Source organism: Dendropsophus ebraccatus, chromosome 10, assembly GCF_027789765.1.
Source record: "Dendropsophus ebraccatus isolate aDenEbr1 chromosome 10, aDenEbr1.pat, whole genome shotgun sequence".
Classification (NCBI taxonomy): Eukaryota; Metazoa; Chordata; class Amphibia; order Anura; family Hylidae; genus Dendropsophus; species Dendropsophus ebraccatus.
The window spans coordinates 70,876,877-70,897,287 of record NC_091463.1 but is presented as its reverse complement, the minus strand read 5'-3'; the positions used below and the strand labels follow the sequence as shown (position 1 = coordinate 70,897,287).

General features: G+C 46.6%; 1 long non-coding RNA gene across 1 annotated transcript in view; it reads left to right on the top strand.

The window, feature by feature from the left end:
* Positions 1-20,411, top strand: part of LOC138765979 (uncharacterized) — a 110,049-nt gene that overhangs the window by 5,680 nt on the left and 83,958 nt on the right. Inside the window, exon 2 of the long non-coding RNA XR_011358656.1 lies at positions 14,559-14,722. This is a non-coding gene — a long non-coding RNA (uncharacterized lncRNA). The remainder of the gene's footprint in view (positions 1-14,558; positions 14,723-20,411) is intronic.

The window sequence follows — 20,411 nt, the reverse complement described above, 5'->3', positions numbered from 1 at the left end:
CCCCCTCCCCCCCATCCTCGGAGTTAGTGGGAAGATCGTCCGGGAACTGATCTTCCCACTGCTGGATAAAGGTCACCACCTGTACGGGGATAACTTTTATACCAGCGCCCCCTCCTCTGGTCTCTCGCTGCCCTGTAGCTTGCGGCACGATCCGAACATATCAGAAGCAGTAATAGCGCCCTAATATTTAGCAGCCATGGAGCGGACCCAGCACTTCTGGATATGAAGGACCCCGTATCGCACCAGGGCAACATTTTCCAGGTGACGTCCCCCACACTGGAGAACAGGAGACCCCAGAAGAAGTGCAGAGTGTGGCGTAACAGGGGGATCAGGAAGGACAACATTTTCCAGTGTGACGCCTGTCCTGATCCCCCCGGCCTCTGCAGACTGGATCGCTTCAAGGCGCACCACACGTCATTGGGGTTCTACATTATCTAAATTCTGTCCCTTATTCCTATTTCAGGGGTCACGTTGATCTGGGGATTATTCTGATCGCCATTATGGAGTCGGGAAGGAATTTTTCCCCTGTGATGAGGCTACTGTCGTCTGCCTTAAGAGGGTTTTTTGCCTTCCTCTGGATCAACACAGGTTGAATTTGATGGACACCTGTCATTTCCAACCTTATAAACTAATAATTGGCCTAATACCCCCAAATAAATTAGAATTGTCCCTTTTCCCCAGCTAAGTAGGTATGGCCGCCATTCCCATTAGAGGATGCCATGTCGCAATTACAAAGCCTCTGTGCGGCCAGGACAGTAGAAACCCCCCACAAGTGACCCCATTCTGGAAACTACACCCCATAAGGAATCTAAGAAGGGGGGCAGCGGGGATATGGCCCCCTGGTGACGGCCACATTTGGGACGTGAAAATGAAAAAAATTGTATTTTTTATTTTCTCGGCACATGTTCTACGTAAGTGCCCGTCACCAGTGGGGTCCATATGCTCACTGCACCCCTTGTTAGATTCCTTATGGGGTGTAGTTTCCAGAATGGGGTCACTTGTCGGGGGTTTCTACTGTCCTGGCAGCACAGGAGCTTTGTAATTGCGACATGGCCTCCATCCTCCATTCCAGCCTCTAAATGGCGCTCTGTCCCTTTGGTGACTTGCCCTGTGCCCATATGGCACATTATGTCCACATGTGGGGTATTTTCGTACTCAGGGGACACTACCCTACACGTTTTGTGTTCATTTTCTTTTTTAACCCCTTGTGGAAATGGAAAAAAATCAAGGCTAGACCAACATTTAGTGTAATTTTTGTAAAATTTTTACTCTAAATCATTAATCTTGTCATGTTTTTTCATTTTCACAAGGGGTTAAAAGATAAAAAAAAACATTTAATGTGTAGAGCAATTTCCCCTGAGTACGGAAATACCCCACATGTGGACATAAAGCGCCATGCGGGTGCAGGGTAAGCCTCCGAAGGGACGGAGCGCCATTTGGTTTTTGAAGGCTGGATTTGGATGGAATGGATTTCGAGGGGCCATGTTGCATTCAAAAGGCCCCTGTGTTGCCAAGACAGTTGAAACCCCCCACAAGTGACCCCATTATGGAAACTACACCCCTCAGGGAATGTAACAAGGGGTGTAGTGAGCATATGGACCCCACTGGTGACGGACACAAATGTGGAACAATGTGGCGTGAAAATGAAATATTACATTTTTTACACTATAATGTTGGTTTAGCCTTGAATATATCATTTTCACAAGGGGTTAAAAGAGGAGAAAAAAAACAAAAAGCGCCATGCGGGTGCAGGGTAAGCCTCCGAAGGGAAGGAGCACCATTTCGTTTTTGAAGGCTGGATTTGGATGGAATGGATTTCGAGGGGCCATGTTGCATTCAAAAGGCCTCTGTGTTGCCAAGACAGTTGAAACCCCCCACAAGTGACCCCATTATGGAAACTACACCCCTCAGGGAATGTAACAAGGGGTGTAGTGAGCATATGGACCCCACTGGTGACGGGCACAAATGTGGAACAATGTGGCGTGAAAATGAAATATTACATTTTTTACACTATAATGTTGGTTTAGCCTTGAATTTATCATTTTCACAAGGGGTTAAAAGAGAAAAAAACACACAATATGTGTAGAGCAATTTCCCCCGAGTCCGTAAATACCCCACATGTGGACATAAAGCGCCATGTGGGCGCAGGGCAAGCCTCCGAAGGGAAGGAGCGCCATTTGGATTTTGGAGGTTGGATTTGGCTAGAATGGATGATGAACGCCATGTCGCATTTACAGAGCCCTCCTGCTGCCAAAACACTGGAAACCCCCCACAAGTGACCCCATTCTGGAAACTGCACCCCTCAAGGAATCTAACAAGGGGTGCAGTGAGGATATGGACCCCTTGATGACGGGCACATTTGTGCCATGAAAGTGAAAAAATGAAATTTTTCCCTTTCACGTCACATTGTTCCACATTTGTGCCCGTCACCAGTGGGGTCCATATGCTCACTGCACCCCTTGTTAGATTCCTTGAGGGGTGTAGTTTCCAGAATGGAATCACTTGTGGGGGGTTTCCAGTGTTTTGGCAGCACGAGGGCTCTGTAAATGCGACATGGCCCTTGAAATCCTTTTCAGTGAAATTCAGCTTCCAAAAGCCAATTGGCGCTCCTTCCCTTTGGAGGCTCGTCCTGCGCCCCCTTGGCACTCTATCGCCACATGTGGGGTATTTCTGTACTCGGGAGAAACTGCGCTACACATTTTTTGTCTTTTTTTGCCTCTTATCCCTTTAAGAAAATGAAAAATTGAAGGCTAGAACAACGTTTTAGTGTAAAAAATAAATTTTTCTTTTTTCACGCCATATTGTTGGGAAAATCTGTGAAGCACCTGTGGGGTCCAGATGCTCACCGCACCCCTTGTTACATTCCTTGAGGGGTGTAGTTTTCTAAATGGTGTCCCTTTAGGGGTGTTTTTTAGGTTTTGACACCCCAGAGCCTCTGCCAACCTGAAGTGGTACAGTCAAAAATGACCAAATATAACGGAGGCGTTGAAATTCACTAGGCGCTCCCTTATATCTGAGGCTTGTGGTTGCGTCAAACAATGCATTAGGGCCACATATGGGGTATTTCTATAAACTGCAGAAACGGGGCAATAATTATTGGGGTGCATTTCTCTGGTAATAGGTTTATAATTATGAAAAATATTGGATTACAATAAAATCTCTGCACAGAAAATTAAAATTTTCAAATTCCTTACACACTTGGCTTTTATTTCTGTGACTCCCCTAAAGGGTTAAAACACTTTCTGGATATGCTTTTGCAGAGTTTGGGGGGTGCAGTTTCTGAAATGGGGTGCTTTGTGGGGCTTTCTAACATACAGGCCCCTCAAATACACTTTAAACCTGAACAGGTCCCTAAAAATATCTGATTTTGAAATTTTACTGAAAATTTGGAAATTTGCTGCTAATGTTTTAAGCTTCCTATCGTCGAAAAAAAATGAAAGATAGTTTAATAAATACCGCCAACATAAAGTAGACATGTTGCTAATGCTATTTAATATATAATTTATGTGGTATAACCACTTTCTGTATACGCAAAGAAGTTTCAAAGTTGAAAAAATGCATTTTTTCAAATTTTTTCACATTATTTGGTTTTTTTTCATAAAGATTTGTTATGAGTATCGACTCCAATTTACCAGAAATGTAAAGTACAATATGTCACGAGAAAACAATCTCAGAATCAGCCGGATAGGTAAAAGCATCCCGAAGTTATTAATGACTAAAGTGACACTGGTCATATTCATAAAATTTGTCTCTGTCATTAAGGCCATTTCAGGCTCTGTCCTTAAGGGGTTAAGGGGTTAAGGAACGTATATTTGTAAACAATGGTTTTAATTTTTTACAGGCCATCACATACAAGAAAAGTTATACATGTTATATATAGTTTTAATCGTAACGACTTGTGGAACATATATAACAAGTCAGTTTTACCCCAGGGCGAACGGCGTAAAAACACATATCCACTAAAAACACAAAATGTGTTTTTTTTTTTCAATTTCACCACACATTGAATTTTTTCCTGCTTTTGCAGTGTACTTTATGCAAAAATTCAGCCTGTCATTGCAAAGTACAATTAGTGGCGCAAAAAATAAGGGCTCATGTGGGTTTCTAGGTGAAAAAATGCAACTGCTATGGCCTTTTATGCACAAGGAGGAAAAAACGAAAACGCAAAAATAAAAATTGCCCCGGTCCTTAAGGGGTTAAAGGGGTAGTGCGGCGCTCAGAAATTATTCACAGAATAACACACATTACAAAGTTAAACAACTTTGTAATGTATGTTATGTCTGTGAATCGCCCCGTGTCCCACCACCCCCACCCGTGTACCCGGAAGTGTTGGTGAATTATACATTACCTGATCCGTGTCGAGGGCCATCCGCCATCTTGTGCCAAATGTCATCTTCGGAAGGACGGCCGAGTCTCTGCCGCCCGTCCCCCCTCCGCCGCGTCACAACTGTGCTCAGCCGCAATTTTCAGCCGCCCGGCGCTGGAACCGGGGAGGTAAGTGACCGGCGGCTTCTATATCCACCCCCTCCCCGGCCATACACTAAAACTTACCCCAGCCTAGAGTACCCCTTTAAGCTTATATTCTGGACATTTCATATCTTACTGTATAAAGGATTTCTAGGTTGTCTCTCCCCCCAAAAATGCATGTTATTGTTAGTGGACAGTGCTGTAGGGGCAGGGCTTAACAGCTGTGGTGCCCCATATCTCTGCCCACATCAGCGCTATAGCTCCCCAGTGATGGCCTGGGGCACCACAGCTGCTAAGCCACGCTACTATAGCATTGTCCACTAACGATAACATGCATTTTTGAGGGGAGAGACCCCCAAGAAATCCTTTTTAGGGTAAGTTATGAAATGTCCAGAATATAAGCTTAAAGGGGTAGTGCGGCGCTCAGAAATTATTCACAGAATAACACACATTACAAAGTTATACAACTTTGTAATGTATGTTATGTCTGTGAATCGCCCCGTTCCCCGTGTCCCACCACCCCCACCCGTGTACCCGGAAGTGTGGTGCATTATACATTACCTGATCCGTGTCGAGGGCCGTCCGCCATCTTGTGCCAAAAGTCATCTTCAGACGGACGGCCGAGTCGCTGCCGCCTGTTCCCTCTCTGCCGCGTCACAACTGTGCTCAGCCGCGATTGGCTGAGCACAGTTATGCTCAGCCAATCGCGGCTGAGCATCGGATGATGCGGCAGAGGGCGGCCGGTATTCGGGACAGTCGGAGCTGTTCGCCGTCCGCCCGAAGAAGACGTCACTTGCTGAAGATCGGAGACGGGTGTCGGCACGTGACAGGTGAGTATAGCGCACCACACTTCCGGGTACACGGGTGGGGGTGGTGGGACACGGGGAAGGGGGCCATTCACAGACATAACATACATTACAAAGTTGTATAACTTTGTAATGTGTGTTAGTCTGTGAATAATTCTTTACCGCCGCACTACCCCTTTAAGCCCCCATTGACTCCTAGAGGATTCCTTTAGCAGAATCCGCCCAAAGAATTGACATGTCAATTCTTTGGGTGGGTTCACACTACGGAACCCGAGTGGAGAATTTCCGACGGATTCCGTAGCTTGTACCCGTTCACGGCTGTGCGCCTTTCTGCAGGGTCCATAGACACCATTCTAGGGGCAGGCGGATTCTGCATTCTGCCGAAAGAATTGACACGTCAATTCTTTCGGCAGAATGCAGAATCCGCCTGTGCATAGAATGGTGTCTATGGCACAGGCAGAGAGGCGCACGGCCGTGAACGGGTACAAGCTACGGAATCCGTCGGAAATTCTCCCACCCTTTGGGCAGAAAGCAGATCTGCAGCAGGAAATTCTGCAGTGTGAACAACACAGTGGAAATCCCATTGAACACAATGGGTCATTGCTCTGTTCATATTTTATGGGAGGAATTTCAAGCTGAAATAAGAGTGTATTCCTCTTCAATTCCTCACCTTTTCCTCAGTGTGCACATACACCTAAGGTACGTGGCGACGGATAACGCGTTACGCATTCCGCGGCTCGCACCCGCCGGTGGACTGATGCAGGCGCGCGTCTCTGCCCGTGTCATGGACTTCATTCTATGCACGGGGGGATTCCTTTATCCAAAGAATGAATGTGTTCATTCTTTGGACGGACGACGGCAGGCCCGTTTGACATGAGCAGAATGCGGCTGTATTCTGAGTCAGAAGAGGTCTGAAGTGTCAGCATCATATCTCACAGTGATATTTCTGATTTGGGGCGATTAATTTTAGTTTGGAGGAATATGGACGCAAGAGTTCGGCTGTAATAAACTGAGGTGAACTTGGCTTAAAAGCTGACAGTTCAGATGCATTATCTGCTGCCATGTTTGGTTAACCCATTTCACCTGATATATGCATGATGGGGGAGATTTATCAAACATGGTGTGAAACTGACCCAGTTGCCCCTAGCAACCAAGCAGATTCCGCTTTTCATTCCTCACAGACTCTTTGGAAAATGAAAGGTGGAATCTGATTGGTTGCTAGGGGCAACTGGGCCAGTTTCACTTTACAGCATGTTTGATAAATCTCCCTCGATATTTCTAAAGAGACTTTAGGTGCTTAAATGCTATTGAGGGTTAAGGCTATGTTCACACTACGTGAACGTCTGGTCTTAGATCTTTCTGGCCACGCGCCGCGCGCGCCCGCATCACAGCTTCCCATAGCCCACAGTGAAGCAAGCGGCCAGAGCTGCTTGCTTCACTGTGTGAACTGACAGGTCTTTCTGACATGTCAGTTTTTCCCGGCGCCCCACGGGATCCCGGCCGGAGCACATACGATGTGTGTACGCTCTGGCCGGGATCCCATTGCAAATAAGGCTATGTTACACACCACAAAACTACGGCCGTAGTTCTGCGTCGAGAACTATGGCCGTAGTTTTATGTAGTGTGAACATAGCCTAAAGGTGGAGTAGAGTGGAGTCATGTGGTCGCTGGAGTGATCCACCATTACTGCATTTTGTATAATGAATCACCAGTGATTATCACAGGATGAGGGGCCACAACTGTGTTTTATACTGGACAGTATCTTTAATTTGCCAAGTCTCATTCGTACAGCCAATGTGTGTGAAGACGTTACTGGATTTTTAATGTGCCACAAGTTTTCTACCTCCTGAAGGGGTTAAATCAGTCTTCCGCATGGTGCTCCACTACTCCCACGGTCATCACCACAGTGAGCACTGCTACCCCTTAGGGAGAAGCCAATGGGACAGCTACCATGTGCTATCAGATGTGGAGGTGGAGGAGGATGTGCAGCCTGGCAGGCAGCCAGGCCATGCTGCTTCTTCTTTCTCTTTTCTGGCATCCAGCCAGTGGACTAGGTCCTTTTGGCCATCATTACATATATCCCTTTCAAAAATTTGCTGTGTTTTGTTATTGTTTGTACCAAGAGTTTAAGACGATGTGCCTGGTGTAAACCATAAATTGCTTCAATTTCTTGTTGCCAGAGACTATAATCCTATCATTGGTCTGGCACATGTTTCTGCTTACTACCAAGGATGCTAGGATATTGAACCTAAGGCTGCATTCACACGTTCAGTGATTTTCCCGGTCCGTGATTGTGGTCCGGCAGCTACCTCCTTGATCCGTGCAAAACAGTCCGTTTTGCATCCGTTTTGTATCCGTGTCCGTTTTTTTCACGGATCTGTCTTACAGCATTTTAAATGACATTGATTACATCACATCCGTGTTTTTCACGGATGAACACGGATGTCACATCCGTGTACATCCGTGAAAAACACGGATCTCATTGATTTCTATGGGGAATCCTTTCCGTGCATCCGTTCCGAGTAATGACATGTCCTATTTTTTACCGGAACGGATCACGGATCCGTGAAATCACGGAACATCTGAATAGCCCCATAGAAAGCAATGGGCTGTAAAATTGTCCGTGAGCACGGACAACTTCTTGGAACGTGTGAATGCAGCCGAATGAATGCAGATGAGCGAACCTGAGCATGCCCTGGGGTCGCCCGAACCCAAGTATGCGTTATTTGATTACTGGTGGCTGAAGGGGTTGGATGAAGCCCTAGGGGGTCCTGGAAAATATAAATACAGCCTATGGCCATGTTCACGCGCTGTATGAACATTGGCCGTTGTTTAACATGGCCGGTGTTTGCAGTGTCAAACAACGGCTGATGTCTCAGATGTTCACCCAGTCAATACTGTAGCATCGGCCACATGAACGCCACTTCATCTTAATTGGAATTCAAGCACATTCAGGTGTGCCTGCACTTCAATTAGCCATAGAGCACAATGTAAAGTACGGACGGGAGCCGTACTTTACATTATGAGCACAGGCTATTTTGTACATCCACTGTTCACTGAATGATACAGCGTGTATACACTACAGCCGTTGTTTCATACACACTAGTGTGATTTCGCCTGAGTGCAACCTGCAACAACGGCCATTGTTTATTGCAAAAATTGGTATTGTGAATGTGGCCTATGACTGTATCCAGGCTATCCATGTTTTCCAGGATGTGTTAGGGCTGCATCCAACTTCTTCAGCATCCAATGACTGCATCATAAATCACAAATAGACCATTAAAAAATGTAAATGAGTCTTAACACTCCACTTAACCTCTTAAGGATGTTTTTTTTGTTTTTGTTTTTTGCATTTTCTTTTTTTTCCTCCTTGTGTTTAAAAGGCCATAGCACTTTTTTCACCTAGAAACAAACATGAGCCCTTTTTTTGTGTCACTAATTGTACTTTGCAATGGCAGACTTAATTTTTGCATAAATATGCTGCAAAACCAGAAAAAGATTATATGCGTAGTGAAATTGAAAATAAAACGCAATTCATTTTGTTTGGGGCGGCTTCGTTTTTACGCCGTTTGTCCTATGGAAAGACTGACTTGTTATACATGTTCCTCAAGTCGGTACGATTAAAACGATATGCAACTTGCATAACTTATATTATTTGATGGCTTGATAAAACCTTCTACAGGAAAAAACATTCTTTAAAATTGCTCTATTTCCATGCTTATAGCGCTTTTATCCTTTGGTCTATGGGGCTGATTGAGGTGTCATTTTTTGCGCCATGATGTCTTCTTTCTATCGGTACCTTGATTGCTTTTCATTACAATTTTTATGATTTTGATGTGACCAAGAATGCACAATTTTTGCACTTTGGCGGGTCTTTGTCTTTACGCCATTTACCGTGCAAGATCAGGAATGTGATAAATTAATAGTTTGCGCAATAACGCACGCGGCGATACCAAACATGTTTATTTATTTATTTTTATTTATAAAATGGGAAAAGGGGGGTGATTCAGAATTTTATTAGGGCAGGGGGTTTTGTATTAATGAAAACACTTTTTTTTTTACACTTCCACAGTAATTAGAAGTCATAGAGATCAGTGTAGGTCCATGATCCATGAGATTGGTGCTCTATTGCTTCGGCCTGCTGCAGACCCATGCAATAGAATACCGAGCCGGGATCAGCGTCATTCCAACGCTGAGGCCAGGTAAGATGAAGGGATCAACCCTCCGCAATCGCATCATGGGGGGGGGGGGGGATCCCGCTACTAGACCCCAGGGAATGTTGCAATGAAGGCAGTTAGATGCAGCTGTCATGTTTGACAGCTGCATCTAACGGTCTTAATTAGCGGGAGCTGCAATCTCCCGCACCCGCTAATAGTAGTCGGGATCGCAGCAGTTCAGTGCAGGGACGCGGCCCGGCCCCCCTCTGAACTCCTCTTGCGGACGTATGCCGTACCCGTATGGCATATGTCCTTAAGAGGTTAATAATGGAACTCAGACTGCAGGTCAAGTAGAGGTTATCTGGTGTAAAAATCGTTCCGGAGACCGTATATGATTGGAATGCGGATAAATAGCTCTGCTCCACACTCCAATTGGATAAGGAGTCCGTCAAGTTGAAGATAAGTCCGCTGATGATTTTTACACCGGATATTCTCTCTTTCACCTGGAGTCTGAGTTCCATTATTAGAGGGGTTATCCAGCGCTACAAAAACAAGGCCACTTTCTTCCAGAGACAGCACCGCTCTTGTCTCCAGCTTGGGCGGGGTTTTGCTGCTCAGGTCCATTGAAGTGAATGGAGCTTAATTGCGAATCGCACCTGAACTGGAGACAAGAGTCATGTTGTCTCGAAAAGAAAGTGGCCATGTTTTTGTAGCGCTGGATAACCCCTTTAAGTGAGCTGGTAAGACTTGTTTACATTTTTTAATGGTCTATTTTTGGTTTATGATGCAGCCATTGAGCTTTTTGATATATTTTTAATATTGACTAGTAAAAGTTAAAGCAAATGTACCATTAGTTTAAGTTTTGCACGTGAATAGAACAGCGTTGGTGTAGGGAAGCCAGTGCCGTGGTCCCTTTTTTGAACCACGGCCCACACATGGCGCCGGTCTATTACCGAGCACCGGCCGAGGCTGAAGCACTGAAGGTGGGCTGGCCCTCCCCCTATAGGGAAACCCATTGCCCCTCTATGACGCGGCTCTGTTAGAATCAATGGAGCCATATCATAGAGGGGCGGGGGTTTCCTCCCTCCAGTGCTTCAGCCCAGACTGCGGCACCAGCTTCTCTGTGCCGGAGTTGTTCTTTTCATGTGCACAACTTAGAGCAACTGTACTGATGGTACATTCGCTTTACGTTTTAATACTTCCTCAGTGAATGCATTTTCTTTTGTGTCTTTATCTAGATGCCACTCTCCAACATATTGCCAAGGACAGTTTATCTTAAAGGGGTATTCCCCCCAAGAGCTAAAAAAATAAAATGCTCCCAAACCTAGCTGGTCTTACTCACCAAGTCCCCCCTGAGAATTTTGAACCGTCTCCCGTCTTTCTAGCTGCTTCCGTTCCTGAGTTACAAGTTTTTTAGAAAGCTGAACTATATCCAACATGGCTCCAGCTAGAAAACTACATCTCCCATCATGCAATGCTTACGTCTGATTGGTCCATGATGTAGCAGAGCTGATATCCACAAGATATAACAGAGTTGAGTGCGTTGCATAGCAGAGTTGTGTGCGTTGCATAGCAGTTTTGTGTGTTGCATAGCAGAGTTGTGTGTGTTGCATAGCAGAGTTGAGTGTGTTGCATAGCAGAGTTGAGTGCGTTGCATAGCAGAGTTGAGAGTGTAGCATAGCAGAGTTGAGAGAGTAGCATAGCAGAGTTGTGTGCGTTGCATAGCAGAGTTGAGAGTGTTGCTTAGCAGAGTTGAGTTATTTGAGTGAGGGGGGCCGCAGGTCAGCCGGTGAGCCGTGCGTGTGTGTGTGTTTGGGGGGTGGGGTGCCGTGGGTTGAGTTGCGAAGTACAATGATCCTATATATCTATATGGAGGAGGGAGGGAGAGAGGAGGTGAAGATGGAGGAGAGAGGAGGTGATGGGGGAGATGGAGGTGGGAGGGAGAGAGGAGGTGAAGGTGGGGGGGAGAGATGTGAAGGGGGGGGAGAGAGAGATGTGAAGGGGGGGAGGAGGTGAAGGCTTGGGGGGTGAGACACAGTACAAACTCAGACCCCCGCGGCCCCCCCCCCCCCGTCTCACCCGCGGCACCACCATCCCCGTTCTCACCCGCAGCACCTTGGCCCACGAACCTCCCCCCCACCGGTCTCACCTGTTGCACAGCTGGCAGGGATCGGCGGACCCCACACAGCTCAGTACAGCACCCCCCGTGTGAGGGCCACAGGTGAGCTCAGGGGCGAGGGGGCACACAGGTGACCTGGGGGGAGGCAGTTGGGAGACAGCAGCAGCAGCTGTCAGTGTCCTCCCTCACTTCAATAGGCAAGGTTAGAAGCCAGCCCATTGAAGTGAGGGAGGACACGTGATGTCGTCTCGGAGGGTCGGGGCCAGGAGCAGGGAGCGTGTCTGGATGGACTGAGATCTGATGATTCTATGCAAACGGTGGGGGTGAAGGCATCTAGATAACAGCAAAACTGTGCAGAATCTGTAATAACTTTATATTAGAAAGATGGTAAGCTCACTACCCGACTGGACCTCTTGCCCCCCCCCCTCTTTCTCTTTCTTCTCCCCCTGTCTCTGTATTGTTATATTGCCTGTTAGGAGGGAGCCCTCCCACACGTTACCTTCTGGTTTTCCTTTCCTTCTATTGTCTGCCAATACGTGAGCGCGGTTGGGGGATTCTATTTACGCATCTATATATATATGTGTAGTAAAATACCACTAATCTACCTCGGTAACTGTTTCTCCTGGCTAGGGTTGTATGCAAGATTCATGGTTTACGAAGCTACCTGAAAAATTCTGCTTCAATATATATTTTGGTTACTGATTTCCAATGTTTGTCCTACTGTTTGGGATGTTGGAGGGGACTGGGAGGGGGAGGGAAGATTAAAGGGAGGGGGTGGATGGGACAGAGGGTGAAAATGAAACACTGTTTGTGTTTGTAAAACTGTTTTCTCAATAAAAAAGATCTGATTTAAAAAAAAAAGAAAGATGGTAAGCTACGGGTGGGCAACGTATTAATGCAAAAATGATTTTGGGGGGAATACCCCTATTAAGAAGGGGAGTACACAATGTCCAAGTACGCATTTCCCACCTACTTTATGAGTAAAGCTGTTATGTGACTGAGCAATACCTTGCTTTGCACTTCAAAATGTGTTTGGGTATTGTGTGTTCTGTGTATGTGCTGCTGTCTTACTTGTCACACTGCCGCACACAGCTTAACAGCATTCAGTATATAGCAGGGCTGTGGAGTCGGAGTCGTGGAGTCGGAGTTGGAGCTAGTTTTGGCTGGAGTCGGAGTTGGAGTCGGAGCTCCAGCTTTAAAAAAAGTCTTTAAAAAATGGAGAACTAAATTTTTATATGAATTTTACAAGTTTTGCTCATGAATATATATTATGAGCAACGTTCTAATAGGACACTGGCCCTATTACATTAGGGTGGTCAGGGAATATATCAGTAATAGGACACTGGCCCTATTACATTAGGGGGGGTCATGGAAAAGTTTGGCAGTTTGTTTCTGAGCTGGAAGAGTCCATTGTGTGGGGGGAGATCTGTGCTGTTCTCTTCCTGGATGCTGGATGACTGTATATGAGCAGCAGTGTAATGTGAGGATATCCTGTGTAATATAGAGGAGGAGGAGAAGACATAAGTAGTGTAGCAGTAACCTCTGTCCTCAGTGTGGTGTTTTCTCCCTGGGAGAAGATTGTGTGTTTTTCTTCAATGTTCAATGGCTGCAGCTGTGTGTATGTGTGTGCGTGCTATGGCTGCAGTAGGCTGTGTGTGTGTGTGTGCGCTATCGCCGCAGCAGGCTGTGTGTGTGTGTGTGTGTGTGGTGTGCGCTATTGCTGCAGCAAGCTGTGTGTGCTGTGACTGCAGCAGGCTGTGTGTGGTGTGCGCTATGGCCGCAGCAAGCCGTGTGTGTGTGTGGTGTGCGCTATGGCTGCAGCAAGCCGTGTGTGTGTGTGATGTGCGCTATGGCTGCAGCAAGCCATGTGTGTGTGTGGTGTGCGCTATGGCTGCAGCAAGCCGTGTGTGTGTGTGGTGTGCGCTATGGCTGCAGCAAGCCGTGTGTGTGTGTGGTGTGTGCTATGGCTGCAGCAAGCCGTGTGTGTGTGTGGTGTGCGCTATGGCTGCAGCAAGCTGTGTGTGTGTGCGTGCTATTGCTTGCCCCCACAGTGACCTTCTATATCACTGTGTGACCTCTATATCACTATGTGTGACCCCTCTCTATATCACTATGTGTGACCCCCTGTATATCACTATGGCTGACCTCTATAGCACAGGGATCTGGCACTGTTAGCAGTGTTTCTTTGTGTATGGTGAATAATTAGTCAGAAACATAGAAGATTGTCAGCAGGAAAAGACCACCTGCTCCATCTAGTCTAGTTCTGAGTTGTTCAGGACATGGAGGCTGGAGACTGGCTGCATTCACTGCACACACAGGAGAAGCAGCTTTATATCTTTCCTTATTCCCTCAGAAATTGCCCCAGGATCATGTAGGACATTAGTGATAATTATCACAAGTGCTGAGCCCTTGTGATAAATAACTCCCCTGGTATATGTAAATAAACACCTATAAACACGTCCGGTACCAGTATAAAAGAATGAGATGAGAATTCACATATATGTACAAACAACTTTATTGAGAATCATCGCAAACAAGAAAAAGAGAGGGGGAAAAGAGGATAAAAACCAAGACCTGGGAGACCATAAAAGAGGACAGGTATATGTTACAAATAAAGTGCAGGTGCAGATACTAGGTACAGATAACATAGCGCATTACAGCCAGGTTGTAAACAATAATATAAAGTGCAAGTACTGAAATGTATTCTGAACCATAGGCTGCATAAGCTAAGTCTTCACCACAATGTTGGCAAATGCACACAAACAAAGTTACCCGGGAGTAAACTTCCCAAAGCCTCAGGCCTCCCACCTCACACTCCTCCAACGTCGTTTCTCTATCGGCTTCTTCAGGGAGTGGTATATGACCGGCCATTTATGAAGGAGCAAGAGTCGCAGTCGGTCCTGAGAAAATTCAGGAGTTGGAGTTGGAGTCGGAGCTGCGGCTTACCGACTCCACAGCCCTGGTATATAGGATATTATCAATACAATACAATTTTCCTTCTTTCCGCAGAGCTCTACAGACAGGAGGCCCCCACACACTTTAGATCGTCTGCTGGCTCATAGACTTTTATCTGTATATGTATGGCCAGCTCAGCTCCAGAGAATAGAGACATCCGCAGAAACCGAACTGTGCGTTTAGCCGTAACAATATAGATAAAGCAACAGCAAGAAATGGTGAGCAATAATCCGGCAGCACTCTGCTAGTAGGAGAATGTGGCACGATTTATGATCTCTAATGCACCGTCGCTCGGCTAATGGTAATGAATATTTAATTTGCTAATTGACTGCTCAGAATCAATGGCAGTTCATTCTCTTTTTTGGCTAAGGTTTTGTGTAATAATGTGAAGCAAATAAGATATTGATCCCAGTCGCTGGGCTGCTTCTCCCACATCATTCAATACAGGTAGAGCAATCTACACTGGCCTGAGCCGACTTGTCCACCGGAGCTAGAGTTTAATTAAGACCCAGATCTTTTTATACGTCAATTTTTTTTTTCAGTACAAATATTTTCCGTAAATGTGAGAACTTGTAAGAAGTGCAACGTGGGAGCATTAAGCAGCCTCGCGTCTTGTCAGCAGATGTCAGTGTAGGATGTGTAATAAACACGGCTCCTCTGGTTCATCTACATGGGGATAAGCGCTGGTAGGATTTATGTTTATTTCACATCAGGAAATATTTTCCCAGATTCCATGTAATAGTTTTTTTTTCTTGTCCCTGATTAACTATTCGTAAACCAGATGTGGCTTTTATGGCTTTTACTAGATTACAGTCACCTTTTTATAGTAGTTTTTTTTGTATGTGTTCTGTGTGGAAGACAATAGAGAACAGAGATAAATGTAAAATAATTGGTCGTAAAGGAGACGTTGGAATTGATCTAATTCACTATTAGGTCATATGAGCATCATAGAGCGGAGCATCCGCACTGCATTCCCTCTATAAGCCACATTAGGTAGCCCCCCATTCTGCTGGACCACGTACTACATAATTGTCCATTATAAATCCATAGGGTCTATTAGGCGTCGTGTGGATCCGTGATACAATGGACCTGGCATAGTGCCAGTCCTTTCCCTTGTGAACAGGGAACACGGCAATGATTGGTAACACTAATGGTGCGTTTACACAAAACGATAATTGGCCCAATGGTACGATTTACGATGTCGGAGTAATGATTTTTTTTCATAACGATCAGCGTTTAGATGGTACGATATATCGTACGGAAAAATCGTTTTGCGATCGCGCACCCGCAGCCGGGCCCGCCCGCAGCCCGGCCCTCCGCTTGCAGCCCGGTCCCCCGCTCATCCGCAGCCTGGCCCCACGGTCAACCGCAGCCCCCTGCGCCTCCCCAATCGCCACCCCCGCCGCCCCGATCGCCACCCCCCGCCGCCACCGCCGCTATGATCAACACCCCTGCCACCCTGATCGCCGCCGCTCTGATCGCCACCCCGCCGCCGCCGCTCCGATCGCCACCCCCCGGCCGCCGCTGCTCCGATCGCCCCCGCCGCGAGCATACATTACCTGCTCTGCATGGCAGGTCTTCGAAATCCCCGGCTCCCCTCTTCAGTGCATTGATTGACTGAAGAGGTGAGCCGGGAATTTCAAACGGCTCCTCTTCAGCCAATCAGTGCTCCTCCTTAGCACTGATTGGCTGAAGAGGAGCCGTTTGAAATTCCCGTCTCCCCTCTTCAGCCAATCAATGCACGGCAGCACTGATTGGCTGAAGAGGAGCCTTTGAAATTCCCGACTCCCCTTTTCAGCCAATCAATGCAAGGCAGCCCTGATTGGCTGAAGAGGGGAGCCGGGAATTTCAAACGGCTCCTCGTCAGCCAATAAGTGCTTAAGAGGAGCACTGATTGGCTGAAGAGGAGCCGTTTGAAATTCCCGGCTCATCTCTTCAGCCAATTAATGCACTGAAGAGGGGAGCCGGGGATTTCGAAGACCTGCTACGCGGAGCAGGTAACGTATGCTCGCGGCCGCTGCGGCAGGGTCGATCGGAGCGGCGGAGGTGGCGATCAGAGCGGCGGCGGGAGTGGCGATCGGGGCGGTGGGGGTGGCGATCAGAGTGGCGGGGGTGGTGATCGAGCCGGCGCAGGGGGCTGCGGATGAGCGGGGGGCCGGGCTGCGAGCGGGGGGCCGGGCCGCGGGCGGGGCTGCGGACGGCCGGACTTTCGCACGACGGCTGTTTACACGGAACGATCAGCAAATTTTTTGCGAACGACAATTTGATAACATGTTGAAAGATCAAAAAGAACGATTTCTCGTTCGTCGTTTGATCGTTCGCTGCGTTTACACGTACGATTATCATTCGAATTCGTTCGTTATCGCGCAAATTCGCACGATAATCATTACGTGTAAACGCACCTTAAGCTTTTCATTGTTAATAAAGGCTGATCACGGGGGGTTAGAAAAGCCAATCCAGCAGGAAACATTCAGAAAGGAAGGAGTTTTCTAGATGGGACAGCCCCTTAATAGGAAGATTTATTCTTCTCTTCCCTATTGGATACGATCCTGTTTCTGGTGATAAAAGTGATAAAGTGTGCAAAAAAATAATATCTGCCTGATGTTTCAGGGCTACATCCAAGTCAGGAAAGGAATACTGATTCTGCGGCTCATTCACTTTAATAGACTGAATGTAGTTGTTTAGTCTAATTCCAGAATTCCGATTCTCTACTCACAAGTTTTGAGTTACTACTTATAACCACAAGTAGTGTTGTAGTCTGCAACACTGCACAATATGGATCCGGGTATTGTTTGGACCGCACAGTGACGAAGGGTAATTTCAGGTGCAATTGTTGTTTGTCATTCCGCTGAACAGCAGAGTCAAAGTCCACCAATTACATTACTGCAGAATGCTTAAAAAAGGGAACTTTTATTTCAACAAACTTTTATAAATGAATAGTATAAGTGAATATAAGAATTTTTGTAATATATCTTATCAGACAAAAATGCTCCCCCCCTCCCCCAACTGTTAATTGTTTTACACACTTCTGTGTATGCAGACACCATAGACATTTTGCTCATCAGCTCTGGGAGAGCTGAAAATTATCTTGCAGTTCAAAAATCTACTGAGAGGTGCCATTAATGACATATATAATGGCCAGCTATAATGCTAATCCTCATGTACACACATGGCAGCTCATCCTGAAATGTCACCTGAAATGACAGGTCCCCTTTAACTAGAGGATACTTATCAGTGCATGCAGAAGGAGAAGCTTCAGCCCCTTGATGCCACTCTATGAGCCAGGGTAGAGAGCTGTTTGGTGGACCTGAGCTATCAATTTTTTACTTAGACTTTTGATGAACTAAGTGGTCATGATGTAATATAAGATTTTCCCTTCATTACTACAACAGGGGATATCTCTTGACCTACAAGGCATCACCTGGCAGAATAAGCTGGTTGCCATTGGAGCAGTTCTTATCTAAGGGTCCGTTCACACTACGGAATTAGGGCAGAATTTCAAGCAGAGTCCGTGCCGCACTAATTCTGCCCTTATTCCGTAGTGTGAACTGACCCTAATAAGGTTTTCTCATCACAGTAAAAGTTCTCATTGTCACTAAGTTCACATAGCGTATGAGGCCGGATGATCTTTTCGGCCGCAGGGTTCTGATGCGGGCGGATCCGTGCGCGCCCGCATCAGAACTCTACACTGCACGCTATGGAGCGAGTGGCCGGAGCCGCTCGCTCCATAGTGTGCACTGACATAGTTTTCTGCGTCCGTTATTCACTGAATAGCGGCTGCAGAAAACTGACACGGCGGCGCCGTGAGAGATCCCGGCCGGAGCGTTTACTATGGGAACACGCTCTGTCCGGAATCCCATAGAAGAAAAGGCAACATATCTTTTCACAAAAAGTACATCCGTTGAGGCCGATTTCAACAACGGCTGTACTTTTACGAAAAGATACGTCATGTGAACATAGCCTAAAGGTAAATGACAAATCCATTAATGGCAATGGGTTTGGCTGTCAGTATAACGTGTGTAGGAGCTTCCCGAGTTTCCACCAACAGTTTATTTTAGTAGAGATAGGGGTGTTCCATGATTGATTTTTACTGCCTGACCCCTTTGTTCCCTGAGCCACCGCTGGAGCTATCTGGCTGTGGTTTTACCCCTCCCCATAGAGTTCATGTGTATGTGGAGGAGGGGAGAGGTAACTATTGTTATTAATGGTATATAGGCACCCTTAGATTTAGTCACAGATTAACTTTACTGTGGTTGAGTGTAAAGATTCATACTCACAGAAAGACTCTAAAGAGCTGTCACATGATACCTGAAGGGTACTGTTGTACTGTTGTACTTGTGCATGTGCAGTTCGTAGTGTGCCCACCAGTCTTGGCCTCTGCCAATCCCTTGACATGAACTATGTTTCTAAACTCATATGACATTTTCCTTTACAAACATTCAGTGAGTTGTCCATGCTTGTGCAGCAACTGAAGAACAAAGCTATTCAATGTTTTGGTACTAGGAGAGCGACTGAGCCACAGTACCAGGTATGACTGCCATAGATGAGCCGCTGTGATTGGATAAACAATGAAGGGGCTATTACAGAACTTTATCAGTTGTAGGTCCCTGCCAATCAAACAGTGATTGCCTATCATATAACTAGACTATCAATGTTTTTAAAGTGATATTGTCACCACATTTCCATACCAGGAGTTCTTAGCACCCTTATTAAAGAGGTACTCTGGGCTGCGGTAATTTTCAGCCGCCCGGCGCTGGAACCGGGGAGGTAAGTGACCGGCTGCTTCTATATCCGCCCCCTCCCAGGCCATACACTAAAACTTACCCCAGCCTAGAGTACCCCTTTAAGCTTATATTCTGGACATTTCACATCTTACTGTATAAAGGATTTCTAGGTTGTCTCTCCCCCCAAAAATGCATGTTATTGTTAGTGGACAGTGCTGTAGGGGCAGGGCTTAACAGCTGTGGTGCCCCATATCTCTGCCCACATCAGCGCTATAGCTCCCCAGTGATGGCCTGGGGCACCACAGCTGCTAAGCCCCGCTACTATAGCATTGTCCACTAACGATAACATGCATTTTTGAGGGGAGAGACCCCCAAGAAATCCTTTTTAGGGTAAGTTATGAAATGTCCAGAATATAAGCTTAAAGGGGTAGAGCGGCGCTCAGAAATTATTCACAGAATAACACACATTACAAAGTTATGCAACTTTGTAATGTATGTTATGTCTGTGAATCGCCCCGTTCCCCGTGTCCCCCCACCCCCACCCATGTACCCGGAAGTGGGGTGCATTATACATTACCTGATCTGTGTCGAGGGCCGTCCGCCATCTTGTGCCAAAAGTCATCTTCGGACGGACGGCCGAGTCGCTGCCGCCTGTTCCCTCTCTGCCGCGTCACAACTGTGCTCAGCCGCCATTGGTTATGCTCAGCCAATTGCGGCTGAGCATCGGATGACGCTGCAGAGGGCGGCCGGCATTCGGGACAGTCGGAGCTGTTCACCGTCCGCCCGAAGAAGACATCACTCGCTGAAGATCGGAGATGGGTGTCGGCACGTGACAGGTGAGTATAGCGCACCACACTTCCGGGTACACAGGTGGGGGTGGTGGGACACGGGGAAGGAGGCCATTCACAGACATAACATACATTACAAAGTTGTATAACTTTGTAATGTGTGTTAGTCTGTGAAATTTTTTTTACCGCCGCACTACCCCTTTAAGAATGGTGCTGAGGACTCCTTATAATAATAATAATAATAATAATAATAATAATAATGCTTTTATTTGTATAGTGCACACAGATTCCGCAGCACTTTACATAGTTTAGCCAATTATTGCTCCCTGTCTCCATTAGGGCTTACAATCTAAATCCACCTATCCGTATGTTTTGGGTGTGGGAGGAAGCCGGAG